At 42.7% G+C, this 6,064-nt stretch overlaps 1 long non-coding RNA gene across 1 annotated transcript; it reads right to left on the bottom strand.

The window, feature by feature from the left end:
- Positions 1-4,950: 4,950 nt before the first annotated feature.
- LOC138515613 (uncharacterized) lies at positions 4,951-5,810 on the bottom strand. The gene is made up of 3 exons (XR_011282106.1): positions 5,513-5,810; positions 5,246-5,375; positions 4,951-5,123 (listed from the first exon to the last, which is right to left on the bottom strand). It is a non-coding gene; the product is annotated as an uncharacterized lncRNA (long non-coding RNA).
- Between the last annotated feature and the right edge of the window lie 254 nt (positions 5,811-6,064).

Genomic DNA, 6,064 nt, shown 5'->3' with positions numbered 1-6,064 from the left:
CTGTGTGAGAAGAAAAACACAACTAAGCACCAGGACTCGTTTGTTCATAGGATATTAGGATAGTGGTTTAAATCCTATGCACAAAAATATATGAGACTTGACGTGGTGGCTGATAGTGCTAGTATCTAGGACCATGATAACTCCAAAGGTACGCGCTGTGTGTTCGGAGGCGAAAGTGTATTAATGATACCAAGTGCACGCGAAACTAACAAAAAACACACAGTACGGCTGCCGGTCTGGGTGTTTAGAGCTCAATTACATGAGTTGAGATGCCAAATGTATGGGCTTCAAAAGGAGTATTAAGTAGGGAGCAAGCCGGTGGCATGAAGGGTTGAGGGCTGCATGCGAGGAAGAGACGTGCCTGTTGAAAAGGTCAGAAAGAGGGAGAGAAAGAAAGAGAAACCCTTTTAACGCTTACCCGCTGCAATGCTTTTTTCAGCTGCTGTAAGTCTTAGCAGGCATCCGCTGGGAAGGGGAGAGGCTGGAGGCTTGTCTCAGCCGTCTCATCTGATTCGAGGGTGTGTGTGGACTGTGGCTGCCTGCTCAGGGAAGCCGGGGCCGGGACGATCACGCGTGCGTAGAGGCCGCGTAGTCGATCGTTGTCATGGTGACTAGAGAACGAGTCACTCAGGTATGCTGGGAGAGAGTATCGATTTGCAGTGTGCCTCGGTGTGAGGAAAGTGTGGCTGTCAGCCTCATATAAAGTATTACACTGAGCCTGGAGGAAAAGGGGGAGGAATGCATAGCTCCATGCGTATGTTTAATATATAGCAACAACAAGGAGCAACAGAAACTTAGTTTGTCGCAGTTTGTCGGTGAGGGCTAATGCGCGTGAGGAGAGGCTAATTAGTGGTGGGCAGGGACGTGGAAGCGGACATATGTCACAATGGTCATATTACTGGCTGAAAGATTTCATTGAGCCCATGATGGTAAGTGTTTAATCGATGTATCCATCTAGACTCCTTCCTAAGAAGACTGTGTTGAATGTCGGGGCTCCCCTTGATTTTCTCGAGTACCCACCAAAAAAGATTGTTTGGTGTGTGGTTAGCCTCCATGTAGTGTGTAACTAGAGGTGATGTGAGATTCTTACACCTTATTCTAGATCTGTGTTCCGAGATCCGAATGCTAACTGCTCTTGTTGTTTGACCTATGTATCGTAGTCCACAGGGGCATTCGATACAGTAAATCACATTCTGGCTTTTGCAGTTTGTGAGGTCCCTCAGAAGCCATTTGCGTTGTCCAATTTGGAAACTGCTCATTTTCTTCGTAAATTGGCAGGCCACGCAGTTGCCACATGGGTGATGGCCCTGCAGTGGTCTTAATGTTCGTGTGGAATTCTTAATTGGTTGAAATTGGGAATGTACTAGATGTTCCTTAATGTTTTTTGTTCTTTTATATGCAAATCGGGGAATTGGTTCTTCCGGAAGGTTAAGGCGTGCTATGTGCCAGTGTTTACTGATAATCTTCTTTATTTGTGATGTGTGGGTTCCAAAAGTGACAACGCACGTAAGACGATCTTCCTTGGTGTCTTGGGTATCACGTTGTAACTCGAGAAGGGTTTCTCTATTCCTGTTTCGTGCCCTTTTCCTGGCTTGCTCAAGCTGTTTTTTAGGATAACCTCGTGCTTTTAGGCGGGTGGTTAGATTGTCTGCATGGTAGTTAAAGTCTTCAGGTGTTGTGCAGTTTCTGCGTATTCGCAGATACTGTCCATATGGGAGGTTGTCCTTGACATGAGTAGGGTGGTTGCTAGAGTAGTGCAACAAGGTGTTCCTGGATGTAGGTTTGCGATACAAATTACATATAAGTTTGCCATTTTTTTGTTGAATCGACAAATCCAGGAACTTAATCTCAGAAGCACTATGCTCGATAGTGAACTGAATGTCAATATTACATGTATTGAGCCAGGCCCAGAAGGACATCAGTTGGAGGGTGGTGCCAGTCCATATGAAAATCACGTCATCTATGTATCGGTACCAATGGCTAATTTGGGGCTGCCATGTGTTAATGTTGGAAAGTACAAAGTCTTGTTCGAATTTGGCCATGAATAGGATTGCTAGGCTGGGAGCAAAAGCTGCGCCCATGGCAGTACCTTTTGTCTGTAGGTACAGTAAATTGTCAAAGCTAAAAAAGTTTTTCCGTAGTGCTATTGACATAAGTTCAAGGATAAAGTTGGTGGGAGTTCGGTCAGTTGGGAGCTCGGCAGTGAGCCATGTCCGTATACATTCGATCGCTTCCTCCTGTGGTATACTTGTATACAGGGACTTGATGTCCATAGTTACCAAAAGTTGTTTGGTGGGGTCAAAATCTATGCCCTCAAAAATGGTAATAGTATGTGTAGTGTCCCTAAGATAGGTAGATGTATTTATACTAATAGGTTGTAGGAAGAAGTCAATGAATTTGCAGAGTGGTTCAAGAATGGAGCCACAGCCAGAAACTATCGGGCGGCCTGGTGGATTAATGGGATCTTTATGAATTTTTGGAAGTGCATAGAAACAAGGAGTTCTTCCTCGTGTTTTGATTAGAAATTCAGATTCTTTTTTGGTGATCCATTCGCGTTGTAAAGCGAAATTTACGGTTTCTAGGATCTCTTGACAGATTTCTTGTGTTGGGTCTTTACGAAGGATAGTGTAACTATCTGTGTCGTTAAGTAGTGCCAATACCATATCTTTGTATTGGTCAGTGGTCATAATGACCACGCCACCACCTTTATCTGAAGGTTTAATGATAATGTTTTTATTTTTCTGTAGTGACATCAAAGCTTGTTTTTCCAGTAAACTTAAGTTGTGTTTGGTCTTAGTTGTTTTGGTTTGTAATTTAGCAAAGTCATTCAGGATGCATCTTTCAAAGGTAAGGGTTTCAGTAGGTATTTGGCTATCTGAAGGCGTGAAGGAAGAGGGGTTATGTAGCCCAGAGTCTTGCTCGTCTTCCTCCGTGCCTAAGTTATGTTCATGAAAGAAAGTTCGTAGCCTTACTTTGCGTAAGAAGGTTCGAATCTCCATTTCGGAATCGTACCAGTCTGTGGGACCCGTCGGTACGAATGATAGACCCTTGTTAAGAACAGATGTTTCTGCCGTTGAAAGTGGAATATCAGCTAGGTTGAATATGGGGATTGTTTCAGAATCGGTATTGGAGTTTAGTATCTCGGTCGTCGGCGTCGTTGACGTTGGTTTCTTCCCCCCCCTTCGTGGTGGGAAACCCCATTGTTGAAAACCCCACTGGGGGTTGCCAAAACCACCACCCCCTAAAAAAGGATAAAAAGATGGTGGGGGGAAGGCTGGGTTGGGCAGCGGGTGGCCCTGTGGTAGGGGTTGTCTAGGTTGGTCGTCAGAGGATGAGCCACTGCTGGAGCCAGAGAAGGTTGCTCTATTCCGGCGACCTTTCTGTGTCCGTGAGCCTATGCCTTGGGCCAGACCTGTGTTCAAATTGTTGATGTAATTATCCGAAATGTACGGGTAAACAATTTCAAGTTGAAATTCCTTAATGTCTTTCTGAAGTTTCTTAGTTTTTCTGGTGAGAGTAGCAGTTTTAAAATCCGAGAACTGCTTGTTAAGGTCAGTTAACTGGTTCTTGGCATTAGTAATGGCTATGTTGGTGATGAAGGTTGTTTCCTCTAGATCTAAATCTTTTTGAATTTGAGTAGCAATGCGTTGGGCCGTAGTAATGGTTAATACCATTAGATCTCGGCTACATTTAGTTGCCACATAACTGAAGTTTGTTACGTATTCTTTGTCATCTAGGAAGAGGCACGGAGTGTTTCTCACTATTAGTCCACTAGGGATAATGCTATTCCTTAAATATTCCCTTAAGAAGTGTGCGTGAAGTTCAGTACGGAAACACTTCTTTTTAAGACGTAGAATGTTGTCTCCTGTATTTGTGGCACCTAATGGGGGATTGTCACCTATAGGGTCAAAAAATGAGGGACCACTTATGGTGTCCTGGATCTGTTGGTCAGTAAAGCTTAATGTAGCATTTTCAGCCATACCCTGCAGGGGGATATCTCACAGGTTATTCTTGAGAGCGTGGAATATATAGGTCTGTCGTCCAGTAGTCCCGTGTGGACCAACACCAGAAATATGGTTAACTCTGGGAGAGAGTGTAAAGATTAGAGAGAGAGATGGACAAATTCAAGTTAAAGTGATTAACTAAAGTCCTATCAGGGAAAGAACCCTAAGCAACACGGTTGCCGTTAAATGATAAACAGATAGTAGGGGGAGGCCTTGTTAGAAAGGGTACTAGGCCAAAAATAGAACATCTAAACAGAAAAATGTACCCTTGCTAATAATTATTTTCATATTATTTCTTTTTTTCTTTTTGTTTCAAATAATGAATTAATATCTCTGAGAGGTTTCCAAATTGTGGAAATCCTAAAGTATGAATCTACCGCTGTTCTTATATAACCACCCAAATAATAAAGTAGCTGTGTGTTTCAAAGGACAAACATTACGGTGGTGCTTCCAGTGTTTGAGAAATAAAATAAAAGGTAACTCATATAATTAAGGAAAAAGTGCAAGACATTCACTTTCTACCTCCGAGGACATCAAAAACATATATTTAAAGAAAACCAGAACACATAATCGGAAGTCAACAAAGTTATAATCTCAACCAAAAAATAGAACAAAATACAAATACATCCACATAATACATTTAGGAAGCAACGTTTTTTTGTAGAAAGAGATTACAATGTGCATAAGTGTTTTGACACAATAAAAAACAAACAAAAAACACAAAAAACATTGGATTAATATTCATTTCTTTACATTATAATGATTAAATCATAAAGAAGAGTGCAAATAGGACATACATGTGATATTGGTTCAGTAAATAAACGAGTATCATGGCCCAATTTCTAGGTATTGTTCAATGATAGTCCCTTTTTGCAATTGTTAGTTTCAAGCAATTAATGCTGCAGGGTCTTTGATACAAGATATCTTTTTTATCCTTGCCCTTTGATACAAGATATCTTTTTTATCCTTGCCAACGTGAGATTTGATGGTTGGAACCGGAATGTAGGCTCCAAACGATCAGGGATATGTATGTATGGTTTGAATCTCTGTCTTCGTCACGTTTCGGCGGTTATTCTATTACGATAGGTCCGCCTTCATCAGGGCTCCTAGTTGGGGACCCTGTGGGAAGTATATGGATATCGAGTCAGAAGGGTGGATATAGAGAGGTAGTGGCCCCTAGTACTTAGGGCGCTATACAAATAAAAATATTTAGAAACTCTCGGCACCGGTGGTCGGCTTACCTGCCGGTGTTTGAGATCCCAGAGGTTCGGGTGTGGGCCACACAGGGAGGGAAATCAGGCGACAGGACCAGGCGTCTATGTGAAGAGTGAGAACTCTCAGGTAAAGTCACAGTCTCGTCTTGGTGATATCCTACATAAGGTATAAAGATGATGGAAAAGAGAGGAGCAAAAAGCTATAAATCAGGGGTCTGGCGCCCGGGTTGTGTGGTGCTAATACATAATTGCTAAATAGCTACATGTGGCAAAAGCGAGAGAAAAATGCTCTACCTGGATTAATTTGCCGAGTAGTAGAGAGGTTGCGCCGTATGGGTAAATTTTCTCCTCTGTCACCGTTATTGTGGAATGTGGTTGTTCACTTTGGGCTGGTGGCTGTTGCCTGTGTGAGAAGAAAAACACAACTAAGCACCAGGACTCGTTTGTTCGTAGGATATTAGGATAGTGGTTTAAATCCTATGCACAAAAATATATGAGACTTGACGTGGTGGCTGATAGTGCTAGTATCTAGGACCATGATAACTCCAAAGGTACGCGCTGTGTGTTCGGAGGCGAAAGTGTATTAATGATACCAAGTGCACGCGAAACTAACAAAAAACACACAGTACGGCTGCCGGTCTGGGTGTTTAGAGCTCAATTACATGAGTTGAGATGCCAAATGTATGGGCTTCAAAAGGAGTATTAAGTAGGGAGCAAGCCGGTGGCATGAAGGGTTGAGGGCTGCATGCGAGGAAGAGACATGCCTGTTGAAAAGGTCAGAAAGAGGGAGAGAAAGAAAGAGAAACCCTTTTAACGCTTACCCGCTGCAATGCTTTTTTCAGCTGC

Source organism: Ambystoma mexicanum, chromosome 6q (genome assembly GCF_040938575.1).
Source record: "Ambystoma mexicanum isolate Mex_15411 chromosome 6q, UKY_AmexF1_1, whole genome shotgun sequence".
NCBI classification, from domain to species: domain Eukaryota; kingdom Metazoa; phylum Chordata; class Amphibia; order Caudata; family Ambystomatidae; genus Ambystoma; species Ambystoma mexicanum.
Note: the sequence above shows the minus strand (reverse complement) of the source record. Positions and strands in the feature narration are given on the sequence as shown.